Source organism: Oxyura jamaicensis, chromosome 3, assembly GCF_011077185.1.
Source record: "Oxyura jamaicensis isolate SHBP4307 breed ruddy duck chromosome 3, BPBGC_Ojam_1.0, whole genome shotgun sequence".
NCBI classification, from domain to species: domain Eukaryota; kingdom Metazoa; phylum Chordata; class Aves; order Anseriformes; family Anatidae; genus Oxyura; species Oxyura jamaicensis.
The window spans coordinates 65,485,692-65,500,139 of record NC_048895.1 but is presented as its reverse complement, the minus strand read 5'-3'; positions in this window follow the sequence as shown (position 1 = coordinate 65,500,139).

The window sequence follows — 14,448 nt, the reverse complement described above, 5'->3', positions numbered from 1 at the left end:
GATACCTGTGGGAATAAACTTGGGGAAACCTAGCTGCACATGGAAATGAATTTGCAGGAGCCTGCAGCTCTGAACAAGGTTAGGGGCACTGGCAAGCAGTTTTGTGGGGCTGACAAAATGGCTCCCAGTAACTGAGCAAGGTAGTGGGAGGACCGTAAAGGTAACTCAGGTCTGTCTGAATGTGATGCAGTCATAGCTCTGTCTGCAATGTAGACATGCCTTTGTAGTGACTGCTTCCTACTCCACACGCTAAAAAGCAGAAGAGTGGCGTCTACAAGTCTGTCTGTGGGAAGGAGAGAGAGAGAGGGACTCATTAAGTGTTATTATCTTGTGAATAGACTTGGTTAGACAAAACAATAGGATAGCTGATGCTTAGGGGAAAGCTCCTCTGTGACGCGTTGGGGTCTACATCATTAACATTTCTTCAGAGAAGGAGCTAAAGAAAAGAGTGCTGGCAGATCCCTTTGAAAACAGAAAAGCTGGAGAGGGGAATGCAAGGACACATGGGCACAGGAAATACGGACATTATGTAGAAAAAAGAAGTGGTACTTTTCCACAAGGGAAATGCTTTTTTCAAATTCTTTATGACTGAAGAACCACAAAAGGAATCAGGTATTTGGACAGATAAAAGAATAAAGACAGATAAAGAGCAAAGTGGATGATGTCCCCTGGCTACTCAAAAATGTAAGGAAGCCAAAACAAATGAACATGTATGATTTTGTTTGGACCAGTATATTTCCCATGTTAACAAAAATAAAGGAATCCTTAGGAATTCCCTGTAATCAGATGTTTTCAAATATTCCATAGGCTTACAAAATGAATGGAAAATGTAACATCTTAAAAACACTGGAGTTGTGGGTTGAGATACAGTAGAGAGTCAAAGGTATGTATACTTATGGGTGGTGTTGGGCTCTTTGCTTTAATTTGCAAGACAAGTAAAATAGAGGGAAAACTCTCTGATAAAGAGCTCCAAGATAACAGTTGTTGCTTATACACACACTGGTACTACTGAAGGTCTTTGGGATACAAAATATACTGTTTGTCCAACTGCAATTATAGGAGCTCTATGAAAGCACTATACAACTTGGATAACAATAATAATACTATTGAAACCCACCCATAAACAAAATAAATATATTAACGAAACACTATTTACAGCAAATTGAAACAAACGAACAAAAAATCCCACCCCAACAGACAAGTATTCATGACAAATTTCAAAATAAAAAACTAGAATTAAAAACCACAGAAAACACAGGTACTTTTTTAACCTGTTTTTAATGTTTTTGTTGGTTTTGACACCCTCACAGTTCCTGAAGGAGAAAACAGAAAAGATGCTAAAATGAGAGTGCTCTGCATACTTTCAGAAGTGAAGGCATATTAAGAAGACAAAGGCCACTGTCAGTGTATTAATTTATCACATTGAGGCTCCTCTTTTGTGTCTCCTACTTATGACACCATCTTGTGAATTTACAGCTGACAGACCGAGGTTGTCTGGACAAAATCTTCCTTAATCTCACCTTCATTATCTGATATTCCGTCTCCGAAGGTATCTACCCACAGGTACTGCTTAAGAACATTGCAACAGCTAAGGAAAAAATAAAGACTTTGTAAGAAAATGGCAGGAGATTGTTTAGGAAAATAAGATGGCCATCTAGGATACCAAAGAGGAAGGAGAAAAGAAGAAGAGAAAACAAGCTGATAAAGATGATGGTTGAGGGACATGTTTCTTCAGCCCCAAGTGGGACAGAGGGCAGAAGTCTCTTATCATACTGCCAGCAAGCAATGTCTGTACAGCCTTTGGAAAATAGGACTCTGCCTTCCAGACAACTGAAGTGGACAGAGGTACCCTACTCACTCCAATCCCTTGTTGTTGAGGAAGATCTGTGCCATGTATTACAGCAGAGCAGGAAGAGTAGGCATAAAGCAAGTATTCAGTTTTGTTATCAGCAAGACTGTAGTGCCATGGTCCAACAGGTGATTTTACTGCATGAAGTGAAATAGCTTTGGCTACTTTCACAATAGAGCAAGATCTCCTAAAATAGCAATAATTCCAGGCACTTTATACAAACATGCTATTTGTCAGGATCCTGTTTGCTTCACAGAGATGATCGATGAGTGTGGTATTTTTGTTCTAAATGTGACAACTTTCTGGAACATTCCCTGCTGATGACCTTGAACTTCGCTCTTTGCAAGGCCAAATGAAATTGCAGAAGTGTGAAAGCATGTTCATAGACCTTCTTTGACACCTGATTCTCGATTAACTTCTGCTTCTAGATAAACAACTGCTGCTTCAAGTAGACAAAAGGAACATCGGTGTGCTTACAGCAGTTGGAAAACTGATTATTTAAAAGCCAACAATTCCTTTCAGGTAACTAGTGTGTATTCAAGGAAATTAAATCTTTACGTGTATCTGAGAAATTTCATTATAAATTTTACAGGATAGGAAAAGTCACCTGAATACTTGTTATATAATACTTGCTATATTGTCTGTTGCTATATCACAGATCCTTTATCATTATCTGAAATAATAGTTGAAATAATATTAGAAAACAAAGTTTTTCCCTGCTGGTAAATCTACAGCTTGGCGGTGGACAGCTGACAATAGCAGCACGTGTAAAGCCAGAAGACCTTCTGTTTGATATATTTGGTGAGATTTTTTTTTTTTTTTTTTTTTTTTTTTAATGCTCTACAGCATTATATGTTGTAATGGTGAACTAGCAGTGAAGCAACACAGGTTCTTGAGTATTCCCAATAGGAGAAGCAGAAAAAGGTCCATGAAGCAGAATGAATGCATTCATTTTGTTCTTATTTTGTTGACTACAGTTCCTGCTTGTTTAACATATTTTCATGTAAATAATTTAGTATCTGTCATTTCTCCATAAGCTTTCATGGGTTTGAAATCTTTGAATGGGCTGAAGCATTACTTGCCCTATTTCTACCAAACATGCAGTTCAAAAGACCTCCTGCATTTGTTTTTTGACATAACTCTAAAAACTCCAAACACATAGGTCTTTATTGTGGGTTGCAATGTAATTAGAATGATGCAGCGACTTTAATGACAATGGAGAATAAAAGACAGATTTTCTTTGGAATATCATTACTGGTAATCTCAAGGCTTATTCTTGGTATGAAGATCATTAAAAAATTAGAAAAATGTATCAAATTAGAAAATGTATTATCAAAATGGATGGAAAATGTACATTCTTCACAAGGTCAACTTCTCTAGTTGTCATTAATGGCAAGTACTGTGAAGATGTATATTTTCTTGTTTTTCAGAATGATCAGTTTCTACCAAGAGTGTTACTTCTAATCTACTTTACACAACACTAAAAAATGACCCATATATCAGTTTGAATCTTTGATCAACTAGGATTGAAATGATACCAAATAAAATCATAGAAAATGGTAATTCTGTTAATCAAATTTTCATTCAGGCCTACAGATCTCTTGAGTCATTGACTGAAGCTCTTCTTACCATGTCTTTTTTATCACCTATCCTGAAGTGTGTACAGTTTTTTCATTATTTCTAATGGAGCATATGCTTAAATCTGGTTTTTGGGTACTTTATTTTCCAAGAGTAATTTTTTCTGGGCATTACCTAAAACTAAGGATGTAGGCAAAAAACAACTCCTCTCAGAACTTTACTTTTATATCCAAATGAATCACAAAGACAAAATCTGCTCTCACCACAAGTAGAAAAAAAATAGTCAATGCTAAATTTTCAGCCTAAACAAAGTAATGTTCCAAACATATAATTGGACAGTAATGAGAGAAACTGTACTGTTCCAATAACAGAGCGATTGGCCAGGTACCATCTGCCTGTTGTATATCCCTCCAACATTATACTACACCTGGGCTATTAAAAAATGACCACACCAACATGAGAGATTTAGCAGCAACTACTCTGGCTGTGTTCCCACATTTCTTTATAGCCTCTCTGGATCATATTTTTCTTCCCAGAATGGAAATGATGGAGAAGAAACTGTTGCAGTGACTTACTTCATGTAGAGCCTGGACTTACTCCCATGCACCACAGCTAAAGGGATCAGAGAACCTTTCTGCCCATTGTTGGCCAACAGAAGTTGTTAGTGATTTGCTCAAAGTAAGCTTTGTGCTCTTATTTGGTTGTGTCTAGACAGACAAATCCTTTGCTGCTATCCAAGGAATGTGAAGCTAATGTCAGTGATGTATTTACAGAAAAGCATTAGTTCTTGAGCATAGCCTTAACACAAACAATGGAAAGAGTAGAAGAAATGAGGCAGGGGATCATCCCTGAGCAAGGTACCTATTTACTACAGAGCCTTCAGAGCCTACAGAGCTCCAGGAGAGTATAAAACAGACCAAAACTATTTAAAATCTCATTAATGAAAAAGGCAATTAATAGTTGGTATGAGATCCACAGGAGGGATTTAGTAAAAGTGCATTTTAGACATATAAACACCTATGAAGCACCTTCCAAAAATTACAAGCAGAAGAAGCAGAGCTACCTTCTGTTCTCCACTAGCAAATGGAACTGTCTTCTGATAAAGATTTATGAGCTGTCTTGAGTAATTCTATTTGCAGTCAATGGGTGTTTAGAATAAGCAAAAATAGCAACTTGAAAGGTTTGTATGAGAAAAAAAAAAAAAAAAATATTTGAGAAAGGAAAAGAATATCCAGACAATCAGACAATAGTTCAGTTGCTGTGAAGCCCGACGGACACTTATGGCAACTTATAGAAATGATGCATCATTTAATAATATAAGGGAGAAAAGTTGATTATTAGTATTGTAAACTAGAACTAATCGCATATAAGACCAGACGACTTTCTCATAAAGAGTTGAGCAGATGTAAATAATTTGAGTCAGATAGTGAACATTACCTCTGTTTATCACTGTGCAAGAAGAAACACAGAAAGGATAATTGAGTTACCCACAGTCACACAGGGAAGGTTAAATATGGCTGTTATTTTCTAGGTGAAGGGTGGAGGCAGCAAACCAGAGAGTGAGATACTTGATGGTAGATAGAATCCCAGCTTCGCAGTAGCTTTGCTTTTAACTCAGCAATGCATTTGGCATATTGTCTATCCTATACATCAAGTGCAGGAAGACAATATGAAAGTTTCTAACTCTACCTCATAAACTTCCCTGAACAGGCACTGGAGTTGCAATAACATCTTTGTTGGCAAACATTTCCAGGCACTGTAAATCTGTCTGACTCTACAGAAGAGATGGCTGATGTGCAAATCTCTAAGTCACTGTTGTTAAAAAACAGAGCCCCTGTTCATCCATCTTGGGCCTTATTTTATAGCACACCATATAAATGAGAACTTAAAATAGTTCTTTATCCTTCCAAAGTGCACAGTCACTGGAAAGGATAACACAAGTTTACCCTTAGGAACCTGAATCAGCTGAGAAAAGAGCAACTGACGGAAGTATCTATGCTTGCCTTTGCCTTCCCCTATCTAGGGGTAGCCTCTGTAGTCCACTTTTATGTCAGTGAGCATTTACTCACTTAAGAAATTGAACATACACAAATGTTCACCAGACTGAGTTAAGGAGTTACAGTCCTTATCACTTAGCACTGGGGAAGCAACGCAGTACTGTACAGGAATGTTCCCAAGGAATGCAATAACATGAGCTGGAATGATCTGGCTCCTTACCACATGAAGCTGTGGAGAAAAAAAAAATCATTCTTCCTTGCCTGTAAGCATTCAGAAGGATATATGTTGATCTTTTGTTATCTGTGCAGTAAGCATCCATTTATTAGTAATAGTAAAAAGACTTTATTTTTTTTATTATTATTATTCATGTTTTTGACAGCTGCTTTGACACTAGAGCTAGATTGAGAGGACCACCACTTTATGAAGAGCTTTAAGGTTTTGAAAGATTTTCCCAAATCTTTCAAATCCCAAAGCAAACAAAATTTGTTGTAGCTAGTGACCTGGAAATTGAACAAAAAATATCAGAGAGTTAGGGCTATTGACTACCATAGAGCTTTTTGACTTCTCTCTCTTCAGTAATATTATTCTGGATCAGAAATACTTTCCAGGTGAGACATTCATCACAATCTAGATATTTACATAAAGCTTGATGGGTTGAAGAAAATGTAATTTTCAGTGAAAACAAAAAGTGTATTTTTTTTTTTTAAAAAATTACTTTTATTATTTTTAGTCCCAGAAGCTCTACTGCAGAGCCATATTTAGAAATGCTTGATCGTAAGGTGTTTGGATTTGGCAGGGAATGGCTATGATGCACTTTCCCCAGGGCCTGGGAAAAAGAAACAGACTGCAAAGACAGCTTTCACAAGCTGCTTTGAAAGGTGGTGTGTAATTACAGAGGCTGGCAATGAAAGACAGAGCAGCCTCCAGGGATACCCCTTTTCCATTCTGCCTCTTGCAGGGATTCTTGATTCTACAGTCAAGTTCTATCGTGTCCTGAGCAAGAAGCTCAGTCAGCAGTGAGTGAAATAACTTGCATCATCTTTCTCCAAGTGCAGCTAAACTATTAAAAAGAAGCAGATCTAAGCTTCTAAGCTTCTTTTTTCTTTTTTTTTCTTTCCTTTTTTTTTTTTTCTTTTTTGATAGACATGTGACTCATAAATGTCATAGAAAGGAGAAACCAATAAAAAGCTATTTCTACACTTCTACACTATAGCTTTTGAGCTTCGCTTTTAAGGATCTATGTTTTGAGCACATAGGTAGTGAGTCCACAGCTGTTGTTAATAGTGCTATTATAATTAATTATTATTATTATTATAACAACCTTGTATTTAGGGCACCTTACATCCATTCTATGAACAGTCTTAAGTATACAGCAAATCTGTGTGATGATGTCTAAAAGCTTTGTGCCTCTAAAAGCTCAGCACTAGGGCCACCTGCAGAGTTTCCTGAGAAATATACTCTGCTTCCAAAGATTTTCAAAACCAGTATTGGATTCCCACAGCCAGGACCTATTCTTATAAATGCTGAAACTTGCCTGTACCGGTGTCCCCTTTCCCTTTGTGCTGTGCAGCCCTGCAGTACTTCCGGCTGCAAAGTAGGAAGAGAAGCACTACAGCGCTTTCAGAAACTTATTTTTTGTCCATCAGCAGCACCATCATTACTAAACTTTACATCAAATCCAGTGCAAGTTTTTAGCTTAAACCTAACTCTGTACTGAGCCTGCAAAAAAAACTACCAAAAAAATCTGGCCGTCACCACTTCACTCTCCCCTGTGCAACTATTTCAGAGACAGATAATATATATTACATTCTCTTTAAAGCAATACCAAAAAAAAAAAAAAAAAAAAAAAAAAGTCTATGGGATCTATGGGATAGAATTAACAGGAACAATGAGGAAAGCGATGGGCCAGGAAATGTCAAAGCAAATGAGAACGCATTGCATCTTACAAAGACTTTGAGGTTTGTTACTTTTAATTGCCATTTCCGAATTAAAACTGTTCAGCTGAAATGTATTCTGATATGTGGCAATCAGTTTTGTATATGTTATTAGTTCAGAACTCTGTAAGGGCCATTTATTTTGTCTTATAGTAGACAGCCCTAGCTGGAAATACAGAGTGCTCCCAAATGTTCTCCTGGTTCTTCTTACAGGAGTGCAGAATTCTGCAAAAGACCCTCCAGAATTTACTTTTGCATTACATATAGACATAGATACAGTTGAATGGGAATGGAGTTTCTGTCACATTTATATCTTTCATCACCTGTTTACTTTCCAGATTGAGACAAGAGGTTAACACACATTGTAGAACAGAAATTATAACTATATATTCAGAAACAATAAGCTGATTTTTTTTTTTTTTTTTTGAATAAGAGGAATTTTGATATTCTGCTAACTAGTTGAATATACTTGGTGCAAAATCCAGAGAAGAAATCAAAAATCAACTACTATCAGTGTATTTAATATATGCTAAACATTAAGAAATAATAATAATAAAAACAGGTGTTTTAAATTCAGTAACTCTTCCAGGATTTTTAGATAAAATGAACTGAATGTGGGTCTAACAATGCGCTGTCCTTTTAAGACACCACCCAGTTTTCATACCTGCAGCTTGTCACGTTTAGGAGGTGTAAACGTATACATTAGTCAACATGCCTGCTATAAATTATCCCACTACTGTGGTGTTGAAATAAATAGTTCAGCATAAAACAAAGGAGTCCTGATGCTTGTCCTTACCATCACAGGAGAGGTGTCTTTAAACACACAGTGCAAAAAAGACACTTAAGTTTAAATAACCATTCAGAGCAAAAGGTGATTGTTAAAAAGATTTTTCTCCTCTTTGATTCTATACCTTGTGAATAACTCATGCAGTTAAAGTTGTGTATTAAGTATATTACATCATGTAAGTGAGAGCTGAGAGTATACTATTTAAATTAGTTTAATTGATTTGATTCTGTTGTACCTGAAATAATTGCAAATGTTTCTCTGGAATCAAGTGTTTAATATGTAAAGCGTGGAGGGGCATTTTACTATGTGAAATTACATGTAAAAAAAATAAGCATTTTAGATGTATTTTAAACACTTTTGAAGCTGCTTGCAAGTTAGAATGGTTTCTCAATGTTGAATATCCTGTCTTAGTAGAAATGGTGATTTTATCTGGAAGAATGAAAATATTATAAGAATAACTAAGAATAACTACATGGTTAGCCTAGATGAAAATAGAACTGATATGGGTGGAGGATTAAAATAAGGATAGGGTAACTAGTAATGCCATAAAATACTAGACATCTAAATTTAAGATAGTTTTGAATGTTCCATGCTTTATTTTCATTGGCTGTCATGTTGTGTTTCATAGAGTTATCTGAATGGAGCTAATGGCCTATAGTAAGGATAGTCTGACTTCACATACAACTATTTTAGATATATATATATATATTTTTCCCTACAAGTTGTTAACAGAAACAAAATAGTAATTCCCAATAGTAATTCCCATAACTTTCATTTCACTACGATATGGCTGTCACAACAGTCTATGCTGTGGCAGTGGTATGTTCATTTACAATTAGCTACTAAATTCAAAAGGAAAAGTATTCTCACATAATTTGACCTTTTTCTGTTTTGTGAATTGTTTGAGCATTTAATGCAGAGATAGTATTTCCCACAGTATTGTCTGATGATCATTTCTCTTTCTGCAGCTTGTTCCCTAAAAGTTTTCTCTGTAAAGTTTGTACTGGAACTTCATATATTTCTGATTGAAGAAAGGATGCAGAATACATTTCTATTACTCACTAATATATGCCCTGATTCCCAAAACATACAGAAGTGGCTTGGTGCTCAGAAGGAGAATGCTGATAATAGGTTAGAAGAAGGGAAGAATGGGAAGAATGGGTGAAGCTGTATTCTGCTCTGCCATTCCTTATCTTGAGAGTTAATCCTACAAGCTGAGACTGGCCTGATGCTAGCCTTCATCTGGTCTGAACAAACCACTTAAGCTCCCTCCACAGTCAGTGGAGGAAGACAGGCATTTCTGTTCTTCCTGCCCTAAGACAAATAACTGGTTTACTCACAGGAAGGTCTTCTTTCTTAGAACTGTCCATTATGCAAGACTCAAGGATTAGCTCAGTCTGCAGGCCTCTGTTTCCAATGGCTAAATCTAAGTGAAAGGAATCTTACCTTCCATGAAATAATGCCATACAAATATAACAAAGCATTGTTTAGATTCACCCTCGGAAAATTTAAGATCCAAAGCCAGTTTTTCTAATGAACCTTTTGTTCTTGTGCTCCCAGTGAAGCACATATACAGGAAGTGTTTTCCCCTGCTCATCACTACCAAAGGTTTTATGTGTTTTCTCCCCTTCACCCCACTGTCCCTAACTATTTGCTGAAGACTCTGCAAAGTTAATTCAGTCAGAGATGAAAGACAAATACACAAATCTACCTGACTAGCAACATTAGAGAGAACAAGATTCACAGCTGCTTCTTGGCACAGTGTTCTGCCTCCATCCTTATAATAAGCTCAGTTCAGCTTTGGGGTTTGATATTCATTATGAGCAATTCCTTTCTGAAGAGTAAGGATGGGTGAGAATTACCTCTTTCTCAGTGACCAATTTTTTTTCAAGATCCTAGTACCTGATACCAAAGAGAAAACTTGAGTGGAGATAGAAGGTTGGGTGTTACTTGAAGATATTGCAATGACGATTTCTTGTTCAAAAGACCTGAATAAATTTAGATTTCAGTATCTTCATATTATTAAAGTTAACATGTTTATTTGCACTTATGGTTATAATCCCAGTGATGGTAAATTGCTTCCTAAAGTGGAACTGGAAGGAAGAATATCACTTCAGAAGGATCTTCTTGTGTCTGCTTTCTGGGAAAATGGTCAGAACACTGAAAGATCACAAGGAGGGTAAATGGAATGTGGAGAAAAAAAGTAGGAAAAGAAGACATGAAAGGATTCAGGTGAACAGGGTATGTATACAAACAAAATGAATCACGAAGACTTTCAAGTTTTGTTTGCCTTTAATTTAGGTGTCTGAGTTATTATAGTAAAGAGATGGAATCATATACAATTTAAAAGCATATTTGCAAAATTGTCTGGTGGCTATAAAGGAATTTAGAATTGTTTCTTATTTTCTTTGTGCAAATCTTTTTTACCAACTTTGTTATTCATATTTAATAGAGGTAACAAAAATATTCTCCAAATAGTTCTGTTTTATACTCTATATCTGCATGAACACATGCATATGTGTGTCTATATCTTTAACAATGCTGATAGATGGTCAGAGAATTTTTGATAAAATGTTGACATAATATATCTGGTCTATGGTGTGGTTAAAAAAAAAAAAAAGAGAGAGAGAGAGAGAGACAGAGATTTGGATCATGACGGATTTACATTTTTCCTTGGTACCTGCTCCTGAAACATATATGTGTGGATATATGATGCTGGTAGGTGGTCAGAGAATTTTTGAAAAAATGTTGACATAACCTATCTGGTCTATGGTTTATTTAAAAATAAAAAGACAGAGAGAGCAATTTTTGGATGATGAAGGATTTACAGTTTCCCTTGAGACCTGCTCCTGCAACTTGAAAATCTATTTGTTTCAACGTTTTGTCAAAGATGGTGGGGTGTGTGGTTTAAAGAGGCAGATAAAATCCTGAAGATCAAAAACAAAACATTTTTTATATTTCATGATCACTGTATAAATGAACTTTCATGCTTAGGGAATCAAAATTTGGCAGGAAGATAGAGATTAAATACTTTTTTTTTTTTTTTTTTCCCTAGTATTTTAAAATGAAAGGTTCTTTCCTAGTACAAAACTTTAAATTGTTTAATGTAATTCTGTTGTATGTGCCATGAAAGGGAATATTTGTATAGAACAACTTTATCGATGAAAATAACATGCTACTGTACTGGTGCTAGACAAAGATGGGAAATAAGTTATAGCAAATACCTTACTGTGAATAATTTCTATAATATTTCTTTCTTATTTTAACTGAAACATTTTCTTCACTGTGTCATTTAAAATTTTTATTTAGGAGATTGTATGAACTGTGTGACCAGCTGATAGATCTGTATTTCCAGGTCTTGAAACTAAGGAACAGAAACAATAGCAGTTTTGCAAGTATCCAACATGATCTCCAATAAGGCAGTTTTTACTCCATAAAAGCAATTAAAAACACTGGTTTTAGTAACTTCGCTGCTCCCAGTAATACCTATTTTTACTCTCTTTATTAAATAGAATTTATGATGTTTTTCTTCCAGTTCTCTACTTAAAGTGTGATTCTTGCTGATTCTGCTGATTCAATTTTTTTGTTTGTTTTTTTTTTTTTTTTGTTTGTTTGTTTTCAGCTGTCCTAAAGAACTGTGGCATTATCAAAGCCCTTGGCTTCCATTCCCTGTGGTTCCCGATGCTTTCAGAGCCTCTTTTTATCTGGTGGAGCCCCAGCAGTTGCCTCTCTCCCTTCTGGTACTGTAAGACCATGTGCAGCTGCAGAGTGCATAGGGGGCTATATAGTTCCCAATAAACACTTGTCTCCAGAAAAGTAGTAGTTTCCCCTTTCTTAAGTGTACTCTAAATAGGTTTTAAATTACTTTATCCATTAGAATTTTAAGATGTTTCATGTTACTAGCACTTCACATTTCACTTTCCCTTTTTAAGCTGAAAGGTCTCCTGAAACTGTACGCATCATACGCTTTCCCCTAAAATATTCCATTTTCATCACAAGGAAAATTGTCCTTATATTGCCTTCTAGCTTAAGAATAACAAAAGCCAAAATTTTGGCATTGATTCATTCATCCAATAGATTGCAACAATGCTCCTCAGGGCACTGCATGGTTGTGCCAACCCATAGGGAAATGAAAGAATTTTCACTGATTTCTCCTTGTGATCCCTTCCTTGGAGGCCCTTGACCACCTCCCCCTGATTCCTGTGGGGTGGAAGTGTTTCTATTGGGAACTGGCTCATACCCAAAACAAGAACCCCAGTGAGTCTGAATGAAATCCTGGCCCTGTTGTATCAGTGTCCATTGTGTGTCAGCATGTTCTAGCAGCAAAGCAGTGAATGCTGTAACATTTGAAAGTATTTAGACAAATGTGAAAGAATATTATTATTTTGGCTGGATGTTTTCTAAATCCCTTCTGTTTTCCTTCTGGGCTCACTTTCAGGCTTATAACAATAACTGAAAATATGAGGGCAGTATCTGACCTGCCTGCACTGGATTATTCCATTCCAGAAAGACAAAGACATAATCCTCAAATGTGAAGAAACAGACAAAAAGAAGGACAGAGCTTTTAGAGATACTAATGATCTGCAGCTATCAATTTTTTACATTCAAACCCACTGTACCATTCAGAGCTCTCTTCAACATTTTTTTCCAATTTCTTATATATCTGTATGAATATTTCATCTTAATTTCAGAACAGTAGGAAATTGACAGTCTTCCACCTGGTTACTACCTTAATTCTCCAGTTGTAAGGACAGGCAAGATTTATAAGCATGAAGCCCTAGTAACAACATGAAATTATTTACACACTTTATTGCCAAATGGAAAACACAGCAATTATGTCAAGGTTTTCATCACCATTTGTCCAGCAAGGCTTGAGGTGAGTGGAAAAGCTAAGCAATCCAGCCAGTTCCAAAGCTGACAGCAGCTTTTCCAGTGTTTAGGAATTTGCAGCAGATGCTGTGACCGAGTACCAAACAGAAAGTTTAGCCATGTAATTCACATTGATTTAATTGCTGTTTTGTAGCTAAATACCCTAGATAGCTCTGAATAGCTCAGCATCCATTACCAAAAGACGTGGATTAAAATCATTATCCTGATTTCAGAAGACTGAAATATTCTTTCATGTACAATAAATGACACTTGCAGTAAGGACCATAATAGTAGGCAACCCCTTCTTTACTTCAAAATCTACTTTTGTTCTGCTACAAGAGGTAAAACTGTCTTTATCTGAATGTAGTTATGCAATAACATTTTAAAATGTTCAGTTAGAACACAAGAGGGTAACATACAGTATGAAATGAATGAAAAGAAGAATTATGTCTTTAAGAAGAGAAGGAGAGGGAATGGCTTGTCATCTTCCCAAAGGCGACAGTTTTATTGAAAAGAAAGCTTTCTATATTTTCAGCCAATGTAGCATTTCAAGCAGGTGAATGCACTTCTGTGCTTTAGAATTTGAGTAATTTGTAGCTGAGTGCCATGGAACCAAATAACTGAATTGAGAAATTGGTGTCAAACTTCTGAAAGACTAAATAGTTCAGCCAAACAGAGGGCTATAATTTCAAAGAGGACAGTAGCAATTGCAGACATGTTTAAGGACTGGTTAAAAATCTATTAACATAAGTAGCTAAAGCATATTTTTATGGTCTTGAGTCTCTCAATACATGTTGTTACATATAGGCTTTATTTATTTATATAATTTTGTCCTCAAAAGGGTGCATCAGAGTAGAAAATACAGTAAGAGATGTGTAATGAAAGTAGTTGAAACTCTGAAGTGTTTAACACCTAGGTGCTGAGGAAAAATTCTAATGGTAGTATTAAAAAAGCTTAAGGTATTTGGCAAAATGCTGTGAAGTTATCCAGGTACAACTGGCCACATAAACTGCATGTAACAGTGTGATCCCATGATCTGAATACTTGGACAAGAGAGATTTCTGCTTTTGAAATGATTCAGATGAGTTGTAGCATTCTTCCATTTTAAATGTAAGTTGTTATATTTTGTGTGTGTGTGTGTGTGTGTTCGTGTATGTGTGTGTATGTGTGAGAGTGAGTGTGTGTAGGGGTGAGGGAGGAATATTACTTTTATATTTATATATATAAATATAAAAGACAAAAGAAGTGTAAAGTTAAAGGAAAAAAAAAAAAACAAAGCTTAAGAGCTACAAATTTTGGTGCGCATACACAAATATATGCTCAGTTCTCTGAAGTTCTCATGAAGTTTATATATTTATGCCATATACACGCAAATGGCAATACACCCTTTCCTTTCCTTTCCTTTCCTTTCCTTTCCTTTCCTTTCCTTTCCT